Source organism: Crocuta crocuta, unplaced genomic scaffold (genome assembly GCF_008692635.1).
Source record: "Crocuta crocuta isolate KB4526 unplaced genomic scaffold, BGI_CrCroc_1.0 scaffold317, whole genome shotgun sequence".
NCBI lineage: Eukaryota > Metazoa > Chordata > Mammalia > Carnivora > Hyaenidae > Crocuta > Crocuta crocuta.
In genome coordinates, this window is record NW_027530984.1 from 3,305,061 (window position 1) to 3,328,911 (window position 23,851).

The following is a 23,851-nucleotide window of genomic DNA, read 5'->3' on the forward strand; positions in this document are numbered from 1 at the left end:
ATCACTCAGTCTCGCTAAATCTTTGCTCCCCAATCTGTAGAAATGATACATTCCTCACATAATTATTACTAGACTAAATAAGGTAAGGTGGGAAAAATCCTTGGTATAGTGGCTAACAACATATGCACTTTCTTCATCTTATATGGTATCAATGTACTGATTACTGAAAATATTTGGGACAGAGTAGGAGGAAAATCAGTTGTCTAAACATGATAAACACATTCACCCAAAGGGCCCTTTTTTCCCTCTGAGGCATTTATTTGTTGAGCAGTGTCTACAAGGTTTTAAAAAAAGAATAACATTATAAGCAGCAAATAATTCCAGAGCACAACTAGCTCTCAAGCTCTGGAAGAATTTATCTACTCCACATATGTGAACAGTTTATCCCTAGAGTATTTTTTTTCAACCTCTATCACCAAAGGATTAAGCCCAATTATAATTAATTCTTTAATAATGAAATTGATACCCTTTTCAAGCTTTTAGACCAGATACTAGATTAGAGTACACTATAAAATATGCTTCTGAGTAATTATGACCTAATTAATTATTTTAGACAGCTTTTGAAAGTTTGATTTACTAATTGGACTCTCCGAAATTGAAAGCAGGAAATAGAGCTGTCCAGCCCACCAGAGGCTTCATTCCATTTGGCACGAAACCAGAGTGAAAGTTGACTTAATTTGTGCCGTTTTGCATGGTTGGGTTTGACAAGTGTGTTTGGGTTTCATATAATAATCAAAGGTCATTTCTGGCCTGGCTTTTTGTGACTACAACTCAAATGAATAAGAATGAAATCTAAAGAATGGCAGGAGCTCTATGCATGAGCTATACTTCCTGCCTTTCACTTTTAGGTGTGATGCATGGGGATGCACCTGTGTAAATAAAAGAATAGAGGGGATGCTGCCATATGATTATACTCAACCCTGAAATGTGGAGGCACATGACATACTCTACATCAGCTCCTGCTTGGCGGGTGCAGTTCTGAACAAATATGTTCTCTGAGTCTCCATTTGTGGCCCAGGGCAGTTTGATCCTAGCCTAGGGTGGGTGCGCACTAAGATAAAGAATTGGGGAAGCCTAAGTGAGTGTTTCAAGTCCGGAACCTGATGCCAATGACCTGATTTCCTCCCTCTGCCTTTGTACACTACTAGCATGAAGTGCAGTTGGTATTGAGGTTTTACCTGGAACTCCCCAGGAATGTACAAGGTCTCCTTCCAAACTAAATGCTAGAGAGAATCATCTGTGGCCTTCTTGTGTTCGTATGTTGTTATGTACTTGCTTCAAAGTTCATAGAAAACTGTTTGGCAAGCTATGGTTTTTATGTGATCTTAGCTTTGTAAGAAAATTTTCTCTTTGGTACTCCAAGTAAAACAGCTTAAAGGTTAATTGACGCTGGAAAAAAATGACCTAGAACCTACTTTTATAAATAGCTTTATATCAGTATAATTTCCTAATATTTTTAATATCTAAATGGCATTCAAGTACATATCTCTGAATTCTAATCCCACAGTTTCAGGACTCTATTTTTCTGCTTAATATAGGAAGCAGTATCTAAAGTCAACGTTAAGAATTGAATACACACAAGGATAGTATATTTGTATAGAGGACCTCTGAAAGAAAGGATAGCCATGAGCTATAGGATTTTAATGACATAAAACTACTTTTAACCAATGTCTGTAATCTATAACATTATACTCTTGACACCTCAAAGAATATTTTTATTTTTTTATTTTTTCTATTAAAATTTTTTTAATGTTTATTTATTTTTGAGAGGCAGAGACAGATAGAGCACGAGCAGCGGAAGGGCAGAGAGAGAGAGGGAGACAGAGTTTAAAGCAAGCTCCAGGCTCTGAGCTGTCAGCACAGAGCCGGACAGAGCTCAAACTCATGAATTCCAAGATCATGGCCTGGGTTGAAGTCAGATGCTTAACCAACTGACCCACTCAGGCGTTCCTCAAAGAATATTTTAAAATCTATTCTTTAATGAAATGTTTATTTTTATAAACTGGGGTGAATCTTACAACTAAAGTGGCTTTTCATAGCAGAAAGTTTTCTCTCGTGTATGGATATATGATTGAAAAGCATATTCTATTGACTGCATTGAGGAAACCTATAAATGAACTTATGCAATGTGTACTTCCATGTTTGAAAGCTTTAAGGTTTTCTTCAAATTTCAAAGACGTATTGATGTGGACTCAGTAGCCCTCTTTACTGATAGAACAGTAGAAGATGACCAAGTTGGAAAATTCAGTTTGCTTATTTAGAGTCTAAGCCAGTGGATTTGTAAGGTAAACCAACCAAACCACGATGAGCTGGAAATCCTCAGTTATAACAAAGAGGTACATATGCCTCACTCTTCTCCATTACTGTTTTTGAGTGTCTTTTATGTACCAGACATGGTTGTATTGGCTAAGGGTTATTAATTCAATTGTATGAAGTCAGACTGGAATAAGTATAATGCACAATATTTAATGCAAGGAAATGCAGTATTATTGCTCATGGCTCCTGGACAATCTGTTCTCTCTATATAATGGCCTAGATATCACCAAGTTTGGTTTGAGAACCAAAAGATGTGACACTTACTGTTCATCTGAAGCACATGGATTATAAAGTCAAGATTTTCTGGAACGATTCTGTATGCTGGTATATAAAAGTACAGTGTTTAAAAAAGAAATGAGCTTTACAAGTCTGGTTATGTGTCATTAGAGGAGGCAGTTATGATCCTCCTCTGGGGTGCTGGGGAGCAAGGGAAACTATCATGAGATATACTACTATCTTTTGGGGATAGCACGCTTCTCATAAAATTCTGTGTGCTTAGCTAATTAAATCTGGAGCCTGACTTTGCTGTGTCTGTGTGTGTTTGTGAGCATATGTACAAGTGCTTTTGTGTGAGGGGTATGTGTGCAGTAAAGCCTGCACACATGTACATCTTTGTGTGTGCAATAGTGTGGTCAGTATATTGGGTGTGGGTCATATGTGCATGCACCTGGGTGTCTATGTGTGTGGTCTTCTCCTTCCAATCCATAATGTCATTTGTGTTTGTTAAATATCTACTTTTCTATCTTGTGAATAATTACTTTGTTCTTTTATAATATCTGCAACCTATTATCTAGAGTGCTAACTTTTCCTCTCCCATTTTCCAATCTTTTTCAATTTTCTCATTAGCAATTAAACTGTAAGGTAATGAAAAAAAGGAAAATTCAAACCAATTCAGAGAACATCCTCTATGCATGTAAATACACAGATTAATAAATATTCCATTCTTGTTGTAAAACTGTCCTACAGACTTTAACAGATAGTGGGGCATGTGTCAGTCAGATCTGATTCAGATATTGGGAAGTGATCTTGATGAATTTTAAGATATTATAGTAAATATTCAAAAATCATTCTTGATTCTTTCTCTCAAGATTTATTTTTCTGTTTATCATCTTGCCTTCAGTGACTGCTAATTATTGTTCCTGGGATATGTTTTTGAGTAGCAGCAAGATAGGAAGAAAGATAAAATATCAGCCTTATTTAATATATTGTCTGCCCACAGGTATGGCGATTGGCATCAAGTCCCTGTCATTAAGCAAAGCAAAAAATCCTCCTCTAATCCCACTCTACCCCTGAATTTCTAATTAGAATGTATGAAAAGCAGTAGAACAGCATGTAACCCCTCAAAGTTCTAGAAGCAATAGAAAAATCAGGGATTTTTTTAGGCTTGGTGAGGGCAGGGCTGGGGGGTGGATAAAAAGGAAGAAACTAGAACTTTAGAATACATTAGCAGGGGAATGTATAGTAAGTGGTATTTATGTTGGGAATCATTAGTTCCTAATAGGAGCACTGATGTAAATTAGCATTATCAGTCCCACAGAGACCATAAAGAAAACATGTGCGCACGCACATATACACACACACACACACACACACACACACACACGGTAGATTTTGCATATTTAAAAATATTTCAATGCAATAATATGCAGATTGGGAGATAAATTCTGTTGCCTTCTGATTTCATTTGCTACATGATAAAGACATATTGAAAAGTCTGTTTCTAAAATTTGTTAGCTAAGGAGTGAACAAAGATCTTGTCTTTTTCATATATGAAAATGGAAATATTTTGGTAATAAGAAAAATAAACTTCCAAATTAGTGGAGAAAAAATCATCTGAGATTTAACTTCTAGTCTTATATAAAACTCATTTCCCTCATTTCCACTGTGAGTACTGAAGCGCTCTGAAATATTTATTTTTTCAAATAAATTTCCTCACTGCAAGAAAAAGTTTTTATGAAATACTATGTGAGAGATTAAATCACTACATTTTTACTTATATCTTTCTCCTGCTTTCCTTCCTTCCTTTCCTAAGTCCCTCATTTCTCTATTCCCTACCTTCTTCATTCTTTTTTTTCTTTGTTCTTTGCTTCAAACATTCTTTGAGTCTAGTCCTCAGTACTGGCCTAGGGTCTGGTACTGTTGAGTGACTGAGAATCATGTACTGTGTGCTAGGTGTTGTGCTCAAAGTGCTGGACTGCTTTCTGGGCTGGTGGGGTTGAGGAGTGGACTAGGTTCTCATATTGATGGCTAATTTTGCTCATAACCAGCAGATCAGTTGGATGCTGCAGTGCAGTCATATATGACCTGGGAATATAAAAGAGAGGAAGAAACTAATTAAGCTTAGGAAGAGTTAAGGTCAGAAAAACTAGGGCCAAACTCTTGAGCTAAAGTTTTGGTGTCTGAAAGAACATTGCACTTTCTGGAATGGTGAGTAGGATGGTTTTGTGTTTCCATGGGGCTGGAGGGTAGTATATATGTTGCTTAATCTGTTGTAGTTTTTCCTCTGTTTAACCTTCCACTCTTTTCGTTTATTGTTCCCATTGTCCAGTTGTTACTTCCCATCCCATATTCCTTCAGAGACTCTGACGTCATTGGGTTTTGGAACTACTACTGATTAGACAGAAATATACTAACTATCCATTTTCATGGTACCTAATGTTTGTGTAATACCGTAAGATATTCTCTCTGTGTATGTCTCTTTATACTCTCCTGCTCCCTGTTTATTCATGTATATTGAATTACTAGGGTGTTTTGGTTTATATGGAGATAGGGAAACAGACTGTACAGTCATTAAGGCCAAAGACACCATGAGTTGGCATACTAATAGTGCACAGGAAATAGCTATGTATATATTTCCTACATAGTTTTCTGGGGCATAGAAGTTTGGCTTCAAAAACATTGCTATGGTATCTGCTTCAGGCAAGTATTTTCTGGGTAAGCATAATCTCAAAATTTCATTAAGGGCATCAACAAGCAAGTTCTCTAGCCACCTTTCCCCTGATCGAATACAAACACAGACCAGTAGTGGTAGAAATGAATCCATCTTTTCAAATGAGGATAACTTAATAAAGGGACATATTTTAGCACACAAAAATCCATAATTCATTTCTGAATCTAGAGTCTGTACATGATCTCCCAAAAGGTGAGATGGAATGGAAAGTATCCATACCAGGTTTGTGAGGTTGAAGAGGTGTCCTATGTGAAACTGCTATACAAATTGTAAATTGCTCTGCAAATCCAAACAATAGTGCTCTCATTTTAGTTAACTAAAAGTAAAGCATGATCAGAAAGATGGAATTATTACTGTCTTGGGCAAGTGATCTTAGTTTCTGCATCTGTAAAACGAAGTAATGATATCTACCTTGCAGAGTTGGCAAAATTATAGATGACATGTAAAACCTGCACAGAGCCTGAAGAAAGTAGGGATTTAATAAACTATAGTTATTTTATTACTATAACATACTATTTCTAACCATCTATAATTTTAGAAAAATAAAAAATATCTTTTATTTTTAAATTTTATTTATTTTTATCTTTTAGAGATAGAGCACCAGTGGGGAGAGGGGCGAATGGGGACAGAGAATCCCAAGTAGTCTCCATGCTCAGCATGAAGCCCCATGTAGCACTCAATCCCACAATCCTGAGATCATGATCTGAGCCAAAATCAATAGTTGGATGCTAAACTAACTGAACCACCCAAGTGCTCTAAAAGATATCTTTTAGAATTTACAATAAAACAAGTACTTGCAATTCAAGCTGTTTTGAATTCCAGGTGTTCAAAAAATAAGAAAACACCTATGATTTTATATTTGAAGTTTCAGTGAGCATGGAAGGTTTCTAAGAATGAAGTTTAAACCTTTAAAGAATAAGAGGTGCACTGGAATGTCTGGAAAAATGAAACAAAGAGGAGAAGAAAAAAGAATAACAGAGAAAACACAACTCTTTTATGGTAGCAGCCCTGGACAAGTGGGTGATTTTCAGAATGATAATAAGCACTCACCACCCCACGCTCAGGGCTGCTCCAACTTCATGCGCAGTGGGGAACCTTCTTTGTCCTTCAATATAAAATTGTACATGCAAGTTATTTGTAACAGAACATTGAAAAGTCAATGAAGGCAAACCTGGTAGGCAGCTACTGTCAGAAAACATCTGAATCAATAGGACACTATCAGAATAGTCTTTCCCCAGCAAAACACAAAGCTGTATTAACCGAAACCATGACAGCACTGTGAAATTTCCTCACTACAGTAATTTGAAGCAACATAGATCTGGGGAAGCACGTTTTAGTGTCTCACCCAAGAGGTCAGAAAACAACAACAAAATGTTATGGATCATACTCTTGAGGATCACCTAAGAGACGTGATGATTCTGGATAAAAGGCAAGGTCGTACACTTAATTCTTTACTTGTTTCTGTAACATTAAAAAAAACTGAACACAGACTAAAAAAAAGATTATTTTTCTTAAACTTATCTTTTTTTATTACTACTATTATTCCATTACTAAAGCTTCTATAGAATGAGCGATTAAGCAGCAAGAAAATAGCAAGAAAAGCATTAAAACAATAATTTTCCATGAGCTACAGATAAACTTGAAGCCCTTTACTTTGACCTTCATGATCTCATTACAGCCTCATCCCTTACATTACCATGTACCATGTGCTTTAGTAAATTCGTTAACAATGAAAGTGGAAAACCAGCATGAAAGTAAGTCCTATACAGTCAGTATGGAATCCACTTTTCTTTGTAAAATTATTCAGTCACTGTTAAGCCATGTCCACTTGCTGGCTTCCACATATTTCTTATTTTCATACTATTATATCTAATTTAGAATGCCCATCCATTCTACTGTAATGCGAATCACTTCACAGTAGAGACCGTGTTTTGCCCTGCCTAAACAGGGGACAATGTAAGGTGTCAGACAGCAATAGTCCTTCCCCAATGAGTCCTGATCTCAAAATCCAACTGATATTTATTAACTGGGAAAAATCGCTTAATCTTTCTGATCCTCAGATTCCTTATCTGTAGGATGGTGATAAATAAAGCTTGTCTGTGAGAAGACAGACACAGATATAGGCATATGTATGTATGTATGTGTATCTCGCATTCAATAAATGTTAACTTTAGAATTATTAGTAAGCATATAAGGAATGCTTATTGCAAATATGAAATAACTTACTGACTAAAGATTCACCCAGTAAGTGTTGGGCAATAATATTTCATAAGGCAGATGAGAAGTTAAATGGTTGTGTTAGAAAGATTGAAGACTATAAATTTGCATTCCAATTTTGAATCAATAATCCCCTCCCTATTATTCATTTATTTTTAGAGAAAAGTCCGTTTAAAGATTCTCCTAGTTTTGTAAATCTTCCAAGAGCTGTTGGTGTATAAAAACATCAGATAATCAAATGAGGACCGACTAATTCTAGTCTGAGCAGTTAAAATATGGCATATTTATGACTCAGACACCCTAAATTACCTTAAACTCATTTATATCTTTTGCTGATTGCCTATACTGAGCTAGTTTTCTGTGATTAATTTTAGAGTTTATGATATAAAAAAAGAGAGGTTCTAGAAGCCACTAATTTATTACATTTCTGTATTTGCACCTTTAGTTAGAGAATTCACAAAAAAATTCCACTTAAGACAACTATATCATACAATAAATTATAGATAAATGGGTAAACAGAATGTAGTATACATCACAAAGGAATTATTGAGCCTTAAAAGAATGGAAATTTGGATACATTCTACCAAATGGGTAAACCTTACAGACATTATGCTAAATGAAATAAGTCAGACACAGAAGGCTAAATACTCCATGATCCCACTTATATGAGGTATCTAGAATAGTTGAATTCATAGAGACAGAAAGTAAGATAGTGATTTCCAGGGGCTGTGTAGAGAGGGAATAGGGAGTTATTATTTAGTGGATATGGAATTTCAGTTTGGAAAAATGTAGCAGTTCTGGAGCTAGATGTTGATAATGACTGCACAATAGTGTGAATGTACTTAATGCCCCTGAACTGTACACTTATAAATGGTTAAAACAATAAATTCTATGCCTATTTTATCACAATTAAAAAATAAAAAATAAATAATAGATTTGTATAAAGCTAAAGATACAGCACTTGAAAATAAAAGCTTATTGTAATGGGGTTTTTCAGGATGTAGATAAATCTGGCCTTATGTGAGGAAAAGTAAGAGAAAAGAGAACTTTCAATAAAGCCAGCGCTATGATAGACATGGGTTAAAAGGTCATCACTTTGGTTCAACTAGCATTGAGCACCTACTCTGTTCCAGTGTCTGGGATAAAAAGATAATTCGTCGACCATACAGAGGGAGTTCTCCTTCTCATGCAAAAAGAAACTCTTTAAACAACATTTTTGTTTAAGTCTAAGCAATTCATGTGTCTAAGAGTAAAGGTTCCAGCATTATGTAGACCCGAGTCTACATGCAGCTCAATAATTATAAGCTATGTTTCCTTGAGGAAGTTAGTTTGCCTCTCAGAATCTCCCCAGTTGATGAAACATGAATGTAAACTTCACAGAGAAAGTACCTAAAAAGCACTCAGGAGGAAGTAAGGGTTCAGGTAACAGTGGCCACTGCGCGTGTGGTAATCCAAGGACAGCGATATGGGCTGGTGGGGGCTGCCTAACAATACCCTGGGAAAAGAACCTGGGGTATTTAAAACAAATTTAAAAATTACAACGTAGGGGAATAGTATTTAATTGTGTACTTTACGTTATGTTACATGAGAAATAGAGCACAGATAATTTCTAGCTTACTGTGCCTCATTGATGGAGCTTTAATCACAAGCCTCAAAACCCTCCTGGGAAGACTTGAAGGTATTAAAATAAAGGAATTCTGGACTCCTATGTAGAGGCCTGGAAGGAAATGTTAAGAGCAGTGCAGGACTCCTGTGTCCGGAGCCTACGGTGACTGTCCCCAGCTGTCTCTACCCATATGACCTAAATTCACTTCAGGATCTCGCACTGCCTAAGATCCCTTGTCACTTGCTTATTTGGTTTAACAGTTGTGTGTGTAGGTCGTGGAGGAAGCAGGGAGAATGCAGGGCTGGTGGGAATACTTTGATTCACTTCCTTTCTTCTTAGAGGTTTCCTCCTACAGTCACACTGACACATTTTGATCAAGAGAAAAATGGGGCCGGGATATTTGAAACGAACACCACTTTAAAGAAAAGGCAGCTGCTCCTATGGGGAGCAGCATCACACCAGGAAACAGAAAGAGATAAGTCAGTGCGGAAAGCCAGTTTAACTCCTTGTCCACATTTTGGGTGGGATCAATTGAGGATCAGCAAAAGTGGAGAAACATTTTGCCCCCGTCTTCCTCACAATCATCTAGTTCCCATCCCCAAGCCTGCAAATACTGTGGTTCAATGTAGACTGAGGGTTTTCATGGGTTTGTGCAACCACTTTGGGTAAATATCCATCCAATAAATTAAAAGGAAAACATCTTAAAAATTCATTTTTGTTACATAACTCTTTCATAGGTTGGGGACCACCTGTATTTTTTCCATTATTTCCACTGACTCAAGGACAAATTTTGCTCTGCCTTTGTAACCCATCCTGATAACTGTCCAAATCTTATCTTAATTGGGAATAATGGATATATTAATAATTACACAATTATGCAAACGTGTTTTTTTCTGGAATTATGTTAAAAGACCTGATTCGGATAAATGGAAAAGCTTGTGCTCTATAATACAACAGCATTGTAAGTATTATCACATAGATGATGCTCTAAGACATAAATCGAGGGCATTACAAAAATCTCTAGAATTAGAAAAAAAAGTATTTTAAAGTTCTAAGGAGAAGGAAAAGCCAAGGCTAAATCTTTCATACTTCAAACATTGCATTCCTAATAAAAAAGAAATAACTTCCCAGGAGATGTTACGGCATATTGTGTCTATGTGAGACGCAAACATAAAATGGATAAACAGGAAACCCTGAGCAACTTGCAAAACTGCTGCTGAGAATTATTTCTTACAAGACACTTCAAACTACTGCAAATCCAGATAATATCACTTTGGGGGTCCTTGAGGTAGCAAACTCAAATGAGGTACCAACTAAAATGGTAGATATAAAATTAACAGAAAATAATAGATGTACTGAACTGAAGAGAAAATTTATAAAATATTCTTTATCATAAGGAAACACCAGAATGAGACATTTTGTTTCTGAGATTTCCTTGGTGAAAAAATAATTTTGTGATTTTAATTTTCGATATCACATGCACATTTCTATGTCATTTTTTGAAAGGAGGATGTATCATTTTGCCATCCAATGGCATAAAATTATCTTTAACTTTAAAATGGTTTATGTAATAACATATGTTGGATGTATTTTATTTCTGGAAACCTGTTCAGACTGCAGTTTGGTTAGGTTTATTTTCTGCAGAGAAAATAACCCCATTTGTAACTCCAAAGGAAGTAATTTCATGATGGGGTAAAAAGCTTTTTTGGTAACCATCACATCATAATGTGTACCGATTCAGCTTACTTATAGGGCCATGAAGACTGTCAAAATGTTTCAGGTCTTACTTTTTGACCTTCCTGGAGGGGAGTCATTCTCCTGACCTTGTCTAATTTCAGTATTTGCTTTAAGGAGTAAGAAGTCTTCAAGGAGAGGACTCATGGCAGACCCTTACCAGAGCATGTCTACATCCTACTATATTAAAACCAAATTTCATCCTGTATTCAAACCATCCTCTACATCTTTCTTCCTTCACATTTTCTTTCCTCTATTATTGGCAGACTTATATATTTTTAATAATTTTATTTTTTTAAGTTTATTTTTAGAGAGAGAGGGACAGTATAATTGTGGGAGGGGTAGAGACAGAGAGGGAGAGAGAATCTCAAGCAGGCTCTGCTCTGGCAGCAGATGCAGGGCTGGAAATCACAAAACCATAGAATCATGACCTGAATCAAAACCAAGAGTTGGATGCTTAACTGACTGAGACACCCAGGCCCCCTATTTTTTATAATTTTAAAAGAATGCCCCTTTAATATTGCAAAATAGATATTTTTAATAGCAAATATAACAATGAATTACTATTTGTTTATACCATTGTACTAAATTCTGTAATAAACACATAATATGTATGGAATTCTCAAATAAACCTATACAATATAATTTATTATCTTTATTTTTATAGGCCAGGAAATTGGGTAAGAGGTTAAATTGTCTTCTTGAGGTCAGATAGCCATTATGTAGCAGAAAGAGAACTTGAACATAGCTCTTTCATCCTCTACCAACATTCTTAATTACAGAAATAAATAATGCAGTCTAAAATAATGACCTGGTGCCGACAAATAAGTGAATAAATCAGAATGTGAGAACAGATCAAAATTAGCATAAACTGTTCACATAGCTGAATCACTCATTTTAGCCTTTGATCAACTTTAGACTTTACATATTGTTAATTTTAAAGCATTTCTACTGTATCTCTATTGTTATATTTCAGTCATGAAAGATGATAAGGTTTTCAGAACAAAATAAGGACAAATATCAATGCAAGTATTCAAATTAAAGATTGTTTCTAGAAATAATGGACAGAATTCTACCAATAAGTAAAATAGCTAGCTCTATACAGTACCTACTGTCAACAAAATACTGTTATATAAACAAAGCACTGCATGTCTTTAACTCATTTAACTATCTCAATCAGTCAATGAAGGAATTAAAACATCTAGAGGTCTACTAAATAGCCCTATGTCCCAGAGCTAATAAGTAGTGAAGCTGGAATTCAAACACAGAGGGTAAGCTACCATTCTTTAGTATCCTAGTAATGTTTTAGCTTTATCATGAGTAATAATGACTGCAGAAAACCCATCTCACCCAATGTCCCAGAGAGAGTGACAAAACTGTCAGTTATTTATTAAATAAAGGCATACTGATTCTAATCATGGTTAGATGAATATCTTATAAAGATTGTCTATTACTGTAAGTCAAAGTACTGTTATTCTCTCTACATAGTAAACATTCCAGTATTTGTAATTATACTAAATATAAGCTACTTGATGACAGAAGCTATGCTATGTTTTCTCCTATAACTCTAACACTTGGGAAAATGTATGCAGTAGGTACTCAATGGCAACTATTAAATAAAAGTAAAGGGGAAATAAAAGAATGAATTTCCATAATACCAAAGATTTTAAAGGAAATAAGTCCAGATAATGTAGTAAGCATAAAATGCCGAGGTATTTTATGGAAGCACAAATTGGAAGCAACTGTTTTGTGGTAATATTCTTTACAAACAAAATAAATATACTTCTATCCCTTTAGGTGACTTTATACTTATGGCTATTATCCATTTCAATGTTACTTCTACATTTTCTATCTAAAGATGGTTGTCTTTAATAATTAAATTCTCCTACCATGGTTTAATTTTAGCATCTGAAGAATAAATACACGTGATTCAACTTAATGTTTACTGATGAGTGGTAAGGAAAAGTGATATCGTATGTGCGCCCAGTATTTTACACAGACCAGTGACATTTTAAAAAGATCTATTCTTTCATCTCTTCTCACTATGCCATCATTCACACAGAAAAATGTAATATGCTTTGCCTTCACCAGTTGTGATGTTTAGTTAAAAGTGATAACCGGGAAAGGGGGAGTAAGATAGACTTGAGTTCAAATGCTAACTCTGCTGCTTACTAATTAGACTAACATTATAAAGAGTTTATTTTTCATTTTCATGAATCTACAAAACTGTGTTCTTTTGATAACTAAATGAAATGTCATCATCATCTGATTAGATTATAAATTCAAGGAAAAACAAAATTTTTTTTCTGGAGGACCATTATTGTCTAGAGCAGACAGTAATCAACAACTTAGGTTTCATCATCAACACACTGTTTATAAAATGATATATTGAATTCCCAAAGCAGTAAAGGAAAATTTTCATACAAAAGGAAGTTTTTTTTATAGTAATCTAAGGTTTTCCATAATAACACAAGTAAAATTTATAATTAAACATCACTAAACTCATATATCTAATGTGATATCAGACAATCTTGGGAAGTAGGTTGGGCATTTTTCCCCCATCATCCAGAATAGAAAACAGTGAATCACAGAGGTAACTGCTTAACTATTGCTGATGGTAGATTGTATGTGTGTGTATTATTGTTATGTATTATTATTATCTGGTAGTTGGTTTTTAGCTGCATGATCTCCCTCTGTGCTCCAGGACCCCTTACTAAGGGCGGTGGGGGAGGTTATGGGTGAAGCCAAGACTCGAACTCCCATTCTTTAACTCTCTGTGTATAATTCCCTCTGCTATAAACATTCTAATGAGCTGTATCAACATACAGTTTTAGTCAGATAGAGACAATACAGAATTGGATTAGCATTTTAGTTGAAAAAAAAATTAATGTTTGAGAACAGGTTTCTTGAACCAATATGAGACCCTCAGTTTTTAAAGTCTTTCAGCTAATATATCAGGTGGTTAATGAAGCCAGAAGTTTTCTTGATTCAGTCACTAGATATGAGAGCTTAGATAAATGAATTGACTTATCCAGGACTCTATAAATGAGGATATTAGAGGAGGTAATGCCTATAAAATGAATATACTAGACTAGAGAGAGAAATTCTTCTTCATGCTGTTATTACACACAAACACATACACACATAGCCCTATACTCTTGATTATAAGGACTTGTTATTTCAAATACAGAATGGTTTGACTAACTGAAAGTTTTGAGGGGCATTTGCAAATAATATTTATTTACTAGTGAATCACAAAACACTTTCCTAGTTAAAATCTATTTTCTCTTAGGACCTTTCTTCTGAAAACTTCTTGTTCTATTTGGTGTGCCAGCAAAGAGAGATTGTTAATAATGATCATGCTTTGAGTGAGTACATCAACTCCCAGTAGTATTTAAAGAGGTTTAGTAGATCTAAGATAATGTAAATAGTTTCCAAGAAGCATGTCTGAGCATCTGAGTGCTTTTATAAAGCACATCCTATTTGTTATTATTATTGTCACTATCCAGTGTATTCTGTGTACAGAGAACCAATCCTTAGAGTTTTTCAAAGTACCACTGAATGTTCATTCAGTAATCAGTGAAAAATTATTACTTTAAAATACAATTTCTGATGGTCTTTTCCTTATTTTTCTTATCTTTAAGCAGATTTATTTTCTGTGAAATATAAGTGTAATGTCCTCTAAAGATCTTTGGTAATATTCTAATCAATTACCAAATTGTTTTTAAGCTATGAGCTTTGAGGCAAAACTATACATTTGTATGGCTTTCCTGTACTAAAAATAAGGCTTGATTTAAATACAAATTGTAAAACCTTATTTGTTATTCATGAGGTTGCAACACAAACACATATGCTATAGATTAAAGATGGGAAAAATAATCACTGCTTATCCAACGTCTTCACTTTCTATCATCCTTTATTTTACGTACTGACACCCCTAATTCATGAACTCTTTGAAATAAGACCTATATTAAGACACTTCTATTGTTTTCACAATATCATTTTAATTCAGAGTATTTCTCTTCAAGACTATTTTATAAAATCATTAAGGCATAAACTATACTTTTGAATTTTGGGCTTGAGTTAGTCATTTTTCCTTACAGTTATTTATGAGTCATTTAGTATGTTGTTGCTAAATAAAAGACAATAAAAACTAAAAGGAAAAACTCCCACAAAGCACAAAACACATCAAGAAATTGCACGTTCTCTTTCTCAGAAACATGGATATTATTTTCTCTAGGATTACTCCAAATGAGCAGAAGACCTAAATATTTGAATCAGTTCTTTCCAAAGGATGCCATACTAAATCTGATTTTAATATAATTATGAAAAGTGCATCCACATCAAACAACTTAGATAAGTCACACCTAAATAATAGACAAAATCACTTAAAGATAGAACAGAAAAACAGACATTGATGGCTCTTCACAGTGAAATTATAACATGACCAAGAAATTGTGAGGGGGGGTATGGTAAATATTACGTAGTTTCTGTATGAAGAGTATAAAACTAATATGTATGATTCTGTCATTTAAAAATCCAACCTAGAAGTTAACTGTACTCCTTTCAAAACAACCATGGCATTAAAAGGGATATATAACATGGTTCACCAACGTGGACTTTGCTTTTCCACCTTTATTATTTTTGATATTCACATATTTAATATTTGTAATTGTTTGCATCTAGGAAATCATTAAACTGTTACCAATTCTACCATAAAGAATGGAATAAAAATTTAATTTTGTTTCACAAAAAGCGTATTTAGGAACATATTTAGGAGAACAATTATTACTCTCAATTAATAGCTATGGAAAGAAATATAAGTCACAGTTAAGTTGTGAGACTATTAAAAAGAAATATACTAGTGAGATTAACTTATAGATTTAAAGACTACAGATGGTTGCCCTTTTTTTGATAATTCTAATTTAAAGACTACAACAAAACAAACATCTTGATTCTTTTTAAAATTTTATTCACAATGAATATATTTTCTAGCACATACAGAGAATGTGAGGCATGTTGATTGAATTTTACTTAATTTTTTTCTTTAGAATCTAAAATGATAAAATGCTGTAATACTAGTCAAAATTAAATAGGATGGGATCAACATAAACATGTTCTTCCATATAAATGTATCATAAGGATTACCTTGGCCTCTTATTTAAGAGGATTACAGGATGAGTGATTTTCAGTTTACTCCAGTAAATTGGGATTGAGTTTCAGAAGGTTCCCCTTGCTTACTATATAAATCTCTTATCTTACCAAATAGAAGGTGAATACTTCTATAAAAGAAATTTGTAGGGTCCTCTCATTTTATAGAAGCTCTAGTAATATTGTATCACGAAAATACTTACGGTTTTGTTAGGAGTTCTGGGGTATTTTGTTCTTTCTTTCAGATTCTTTTTTTCTAAAATGGAAAACAACATGCCAGGTGGTTAGTTGACTACATAGTCAAGAGTCATTTCAGATTGTCGTAAATATAACTGATTAATTTTATTATTTAATATTTCTACTTTAAAATCTTGAGATATGTATCTTCAAATACAATATAATGTCATGTATATGTATATTTAGCAAATATAGTATAAGATGGATAATTGTTAGAAATTTTAAAGTTGGTTTGAAGAGCTAGAGATCAAGATTCTCTGAATAGTTGGTAGGCTGTTTTTTGTGACAAGTTAATTATGCTTCTTGCAGTATAGATTTTCTACTTTAAAAGTGAAGTAATACTAATCTAGATAGACATTGTTAGAAAATACTACATTATTTATTTAAAAAGAATCATACAATTATTAGTCAATTAAATACATGGTGCTCCTATATTTAACATTAATATGATTACAGTTGACTCTTGAACAATGTGGGGTTTAGGGGCACTGACCCTCCTTGTAATCAGAAATCCTTATGTAACATTTGACTCTCCCCAAATTTGACTACTGACAGCCTACTGTTGACCAGAAGCCTTCCCAATAACATAAACAGTAAATTAATGTATATTTTGTATATTATGTGTATTATATGCTGCATTCTTATAATACAGTAAGCTAGAGAAAAGAAATGTTAAGAAAAATCATAAAGAGGAGAAAATACATCAACAGTATAGTAGTGTATATATCCAAAACAATCCACAGATTTAAGTGGTCCCATATAGTTCAAACTGTATTGTTCAAAAAGATTTGATAAATACGTATATATATTCCCCATCAGAGGTAAAGAGAAAAATAATCTCACACCACAGTGTTTTTTTTTTTTTAAAGTACACTTTCTAGTTTAGAGAGTAAGAAAATGAAATCCTTCCCAAGAGTCAATATCAAGAACTGCTTTAATGTAATAAAGATGTCAAGAATTTCTGATTTGATTTGACTTTAGCAACTCACAAATGAAAGATTTCACAGTGCTAGAGACAAGTACCTTTTTATAGAAGTTCTGATCAGTTTTAGTCTTCAAAAAATTTAAGTAGAATGAAAACCAAGAAAGAATGAAATATTTAAAAATAGGTTCATAATAGGCATGTTACTCTGTTTTTAAGAGTTCTTACAGTGTCTATTTTCAACAGAACTACAGAAATATTATAATGCCAGCAGCTCTGGCAATCGGCTTATATAGGTACTCAGCGTATAAGATCTGAAGTGACAGCTACATTTCCAAAGCTACATTTACTGCATCTGTTCAATGGTTAAGCCTCCAAGGTCTGTTTTCATTTTATTCCTGCTTGAAAATCAACTGTTTTCTAGTAAAAGCCATTAGAAAGAGCATTGTAAAAATGCACTTAGATTGGCCTGGCTAACTCTTAAAATACGACTTTGAGCCACAATCAATTTTAGATAAGATTTCTATATATAGTTTTGGTTACTGACACTTTTTCTTATTAAAACAAAAACTATAACCAAAATCTGTGGGTGTACATATTAAGGAACCAGAATAACATAGAGTGCTCTTTACAAGAATTATAGGTGGCGGGGGAGGAGGGGCGGCATAGTGTGGACCTGCTGGGGTCAATGAAGGCTTTCTACTAAAAATCTAAGAGAATATTTGACATTATATTTATTACACATTAAGACTTACCAAGGGGCCGGCTTCCCAAAGGGATGCAGTTAAAGGATTAAAGTGTTTTTGTGACTTATGAGCCATCTACAGGGATTTGATTTCATTTTGGTTTTACATGCATATCTATCACAAGGATGAATGGGCAAGCCTGTTCTACTGTAGGGGACAAACTATTTTACCTTTAATCTGTGCACTGAATATGGATGTGCATAATATTCCTCTTGTAGCTGATTTCCATCTCTTGTGTGTATAAACATCTCTCTTTATTTTAGAGGAAAAAAGTGAAAATAGCACAGGATGATTTTGCACTTTCTGCCAACTATCTGGCTTTTCAGTAATGTCATTGGTATCAGTAGGGCTGACTCAGGCCTCCTGGTATTGAGACTTAGTACTTTTATGTGTTTATATGATACTTAAAAAAATGTGAATCTTTTTAGGGAGATTTATGTATTTTTCACAAAACAGTCTGAGCATTCACAGTCAACAAATCTGATGACTCTTGCATGTTTTTCAATCCAGTTTCAGAAGCAGACCTGACATGGAGAAAAAATTATCTGAAACTTAGGGATTGCTTTTGCTTGATAATAGCTAAAAATTAAACTACTGAAGCTTGTGGGGCTAACCATGATTCTATTTACAGAATTAAGCAAAACAATGTCTGCCTTAGGCAAGAATATTATAAATCCTTGACTTGTTTTAGGGCGGAGGGAACTATTAGTATTCATTTTAATACTGAATACTTAAAAATGCACACCTGAGTTTTTTAAAAAGGACTCGGTTTCAGTAATGACAAGAGACTAATGTTAATATCCAAACTTTGTTTAAAATATCTCAAATATTTCATTTTGATGAAAATATTTAATGGAGCTTTTACTAACATATCACTAAACTATTTATTTAGGGTTGGATTTAAAGCAAGCACTCAAGGGGCATCTAGGTGGCTCAGTTGGTTAAGCATTCAACCTCAGTTCAGGTCATGATCTCATGGTCCGTGGGTTTGAGTCCCGCCTTGGGCTCAATGCTGACAGATCAGAGCCTGGAGCCTGTTTCAGATTCTGTGTCACACTCTCTCTTTGCCCCTACCCTGTTCACACTCTGTCTCTCTCTCAAAAATAAATAAACATTAAAAAACATTTTAAGTGTACACGATAAATCTTTGCAACATGGCCATTTGTAAACATTCCTTTCACCCCAGGTAGACTGAGATGGCATCAAAATTCCTCTCCCGTGTTGTAAATCTCAAAACTGCAAATTATAGATAAACTAAGAGTTCTTTTCCTTGGACTCCTTCCTATTGAAATGTCAAAACTTGTGGTTAGAACATAGTTACAAAGTTGATGTATCATTTCCTCAACACAGATATCATTTAATCCTAAGGGATTTTGTTACACATATTTTGGTTTCACCTCTCATTCTTGGAATAGCAGTCAGCAAGCAGAGATTACTTTAAAAGGAAACACGATCCAGGTCATTAGTGACTGAGTGTAAGATTTTAAACACAAAAATACAGCATTGCATGACACAAATGTATCACATGATTCTAGGTTAGATCCTGGACCAATATAGGACAAAAATAATTAGCTATTAAGAACACTACTGTGACAGTAGATGAAACTTGAATATGGACTATGAATTAGACAATGTTATTACATCATTGGTATACTGCCTGTGTTTGATAACTGTTCCATGTAAGAAAATGTCCTCTTCAGAATTATACTGAAATATACACTAAAATAGTTGGGATAAGGCATACCATGTCTTCAACTTATTCTAAATGGTTAGGAAAAACATGTGAACAGCGTACATATACACAAATCATAGAATAGAATAGAATATAGAGAAAGTGATATTGAACAAAATGTAAACAGTTGGTTAATGTAGATAAAGGGCATGTGAGAACTTCTGATACTATCCTTAGAACTTTTTATGAGACTTTTTATGAAAGAGCAAAACAATCATCACCAAAAATGAGATTCTAAAACTAATTTTAAAAATAAAAATAAAGTGTCATTTTTTCAGTATCCTTACAAAAATTTCACTGAACTCTGGCTATGTTATTTTGTTAAGCAGGCACAAGATTGTTTCATTCTGTACATAACAATAAAAGAAAATGACATTTATCTGGAAAATGGAGAGTATTAGGCAATAAAAGAAAAGTAATCCATCACTTACTAGAGTAGACAAAAAAATGTTTTCTTTAAATAAATGCAATCACTGTCAGTACCTTTGTTGCTGCTGGAATAGTAGGAAGGCAGTAACACAGAATATGGGCTTCCCTCGAAAGAAAGGGAGAAGAACAAAATATTTTGCTTTGTATTGAGGACAAAGGAATGTTTCTATTTTTCCTGTTTTTGTGTCTAACCATTGACAGCCATTGAAGAGGCTTAATTTTACAAACCTGTCCTTGTTATGATAGAAGCAAATGTTTACCAACAAAGATTGGAAAAGGGGGAGAGGGAAGAAGGCTCTACTCATTTCTCTGTTGTGACACTTTATTACACAAGTCAGAACGTACTAAAGCATTTGTTGGCAGTCAGTTACAATAATGACATATTGGGTTCAACCATGTTTAACATTTCCATTTTAGTCAGAATAATTATTTTAGAATGGGGGGCTGATAATGAGGCAGAACGGCACTAAGTCAGGAGAGCCAGTTTGTATCTTGAAAAGGAGGATGGGAATTAATTAAATGAGAAGCTTGGGGGAAGTTAATTGGGAATGAGTGAAGATAAGGACACTATCAAAGCATGAAGACATAAAACTATTACAATAAAGGATAGAGCAGAAACTCAGAGTACACCTAAGGGAGATGAACCCTGCAGAATTGTGACTCTACAGAGGCAGAGTTATGTCTGTGGCTGCCCCTATTGGCTTCCAATCCCTACAGTAGTGCCTGCCACAGGAACAAATGTTTGCTGAATGGATAATTGTATATTGACAAAAGTAAAATTTAGTGTCACATAATCCTAGTCTTCTTCTGCCTCTATCTGATGTGTGACTTTAGACAAATCACTTAATTTTATCAGTGAAATGAGACTGCGGAAAAAGGTGATTCTCCAAGGTGCCTTCCAGATCTAAATATTTCTGTACGTGGTTCTGTTTATCAAAATGGGCAACTGTGAACATTTTTGTAGAAGAGAATAGCCTTATATGAGTTTTAAATGAAGAGAAATGGGGAAAAACAGAAAAGATAAATCAAAGAGCAATGTATCGACTCAAGTAATGGAAAATGAGTCCCATTGAAAGAGATGTTAATATAGAAGACAGAATGCAGAAAGTGATTTATGGTTTTGATGTAAGAAATGACATTTATGTGTGCTATTGATACAGGCATGCAGATGTAGAGATCTTTATCTGTTCTTTTTATTATTATCAGAGTGACTGCACACACTCCCTGCTTCTACCTTTAGAGTCCGCAAATAAACAGAAATGGAGAGCATTCAAAAGAAGCTATAAACGGCAGGAGTTTATATAGATATTCCCTTACCACAAGGTCACGGAATTGGGACTGCCCATCTTAGAGAAAAGAAAGCTGAAGTAATTCTTAGGATCTATATTTAGTTCCATGAAGAGCTATTAAATTCAAGACCCAAAAGGTACAATTACTTATACCTCCATGAAGCCTTTGGTAATTAACACTGGCTTCCTCATGTATTTTCTTTTCTGTAAGCTTCTTGAGCATTTAGATTCTATAAGACATACTTTAGCCTTTACTTATAAGTGATCTCATTATTTTCTCCAGTTCCATCTATGCCAATTTTGAATTGACACTAGAGGTGGCTGCATGCTTTTGCTTTTGTTTCCCTGAAATATGCTGATCCTTAAAAATGAGTTAGATGCTCAATAAACACTTGCCAGTGGGTGGAGATGGGCACGAACATTTGGAGGTTAGAAAAGGAACTGGAATGCTGATTGGTGGCTACTGAAAAGGACTTCTTGGCCATCAAGCATGGTTGGTGACTTCCGTGAGGTCCCTACCTTGCTTTTCTCCCTTCAGCCTGTTTCTCTAGGCATTTTCCACAAGAGGACCTAAAGACCTATCCTGGAGATGAAAGGTATACTGTTCTTTAAATAGAAAGGGTCTAGTCAAATGGCCTTAATGGGATGGGAAACTATGACCTGAAATAAGCTTGTCATTTGAGTCTGATCCACAGCAGAGCTGAGCAGGGGCCACTTTCTGAGCTTTGTCAGACCAGAGCAGAATGTTTCTTATAATCTATACTGAAAGGAAGACCACTGATTGCAATACTCCTATAAAAAACAGGGATGTCAATGATGACAGAATTGATGTCTCTGTGGGAAGAATGGGGTAGAAAAGAAGAGGAAGGCCCAAGAGAAAGAGAATATAAGAGAACTATTTTTAATGTTTATTTATTGTTGAGAGAGAGAGAGAGGGCATGTGCATGTGCTCACACAAGTAGGGGAGGGGCAGAGAGAGGGAGACACAGAATCTGAAACAGGCTCCAGGCTCTGAGCTGTCAGCACAGCGCGGAACACAGGGCTCAAACTCTGGAATAATGAGATACCCAGGTGCCCCAGAGACCGACTGAGCCACCCAGGTGCCTCAGAACTAGACTATCTTCAGAGATTTCTGTACAGATTCTAATACTCCCAACAGTTGGAGACTGTGGATATTTAAATAAAATAGATACATAATTGCTGGTTTCCCAGAAAGCAGAAGCTGACTATCTTTACAAAAGACTCCAAGGTAGCTATAAAACTGCATGTTTCCTAGTGGGACAGAAGTGAAGTTGTTGGTGAAGTGACAGGAAATGCAGATAAGTTGACTCACCTTTCCCAGGTTTTCAGGTTGGGTGGGGAGAGTGTAGCAGCAATTCTATATATACACATGTAAGGCTGAAGGAAAAAATCTGACTTATTTAAACCTTGGTTTGCTGCAAATTCAGCAAAGATGTGGGGATATGGCATGGCATTATTATACTTCTATGCTAATTGCCTCAACTTTAGTGCTGTGCTGTGGTCTGAGTTTAGTTCAGCACCATGGGACTGTGCCAAGCTGGAAGTTCAGGGCCAGCCATGACAAAACCACAGCTAAGAAGCGGTCTCTGGTCTCCTCTCTTTCTCCTCTCTTTAACATCCATGTGGGGAACAATCAGAGAGGTAAAGATGATAAGCAATTTCTTATGTGAAACTTGTTCTCAAGACATCATCTGTATCTCTGCCTTTCTAGCTGGTAAATATAAAGTGTACAAATAAAAACAACAGTATACACTGGTTCATAGATATCCTGGACCTTGACATTCACATGGAAACTGCCCTCTGCAGAGATTCACTGTAGGAGGTTATATGCCTGTTTCTGGAGAAGCAGTGTGATTAAAAAATAATAATTATAAATGCTATTTAGTAAGCTGCATTTAGTAGAATGTATTCTTTATCACATTCAGATTTAAAAGGACACCAGTGAAGTAGTTGTTAAAACTCTATTTACATATGAATGAACTCGGTTCACAACTTTTTTGCAGTTAGTAAGTGGTGGAGCCAAAGTCTAATTAGATTCAGCCCTGTCTGTAACTGACTCCTATTTTTCCCTAGCAACAAAGTTTCTGTAGTGTTAGAATTGACTTTGAGAAGGTAGAAAATCTATTTTCTAGCTATTTCTCTACCACTTATTAGAGGTGTATCCTCCAAAGCAATTCAAATATATAATTTCAATTGCTTCATCTGTAAAATGGGATGACACTGTACTTACCCCAAGGAAAAGATTAGATTAGCCAATTTATTGAGATATGTTTTGTTTCTAAAAATAAATGAATATACCTAGCCTTAGAGAAGCAAAAGCCTTAAAAATAGAAGCTTTTTCAAAAAATGTTCAACATGTAACATTTTTAAAATTAGTACTTCTAGAACTTTTACCTGAATATCATAATTCCTAGATTAAACAAAAGATTCTCAAATCAACATAATAATTTCATGTACTTATGAAGATCGATCTATCTATCTATCTATCTATCTATCTATCT

At 34.7% G+C, this 23,851-nt stretch overlaps 1 protein-coding gene across 3 annotated transcripts in view; it reads right to left on the reverse strand.

Moving 5' to 3' along the window:
* Window positions 1-23,851, reverse strand: part of SYT1 (synaptotagmin 1) — a 552,995-nt gene that overhangs the window by 340,986 nt on the left and 188,158 nt on the right. For all 3 annotated transcript variants that reach the window (XM_077770205.1, XM_077770206.1, XM_077770204.1), the window contains one exon: window positions 16,178-16,230. The gene's annotated coding sequence lies outside the window, so the exon portion shown is untranslated. The remainder of the gene's footprint in view (window positions 1-16,177; window positions 16,231-23,851) is intronic.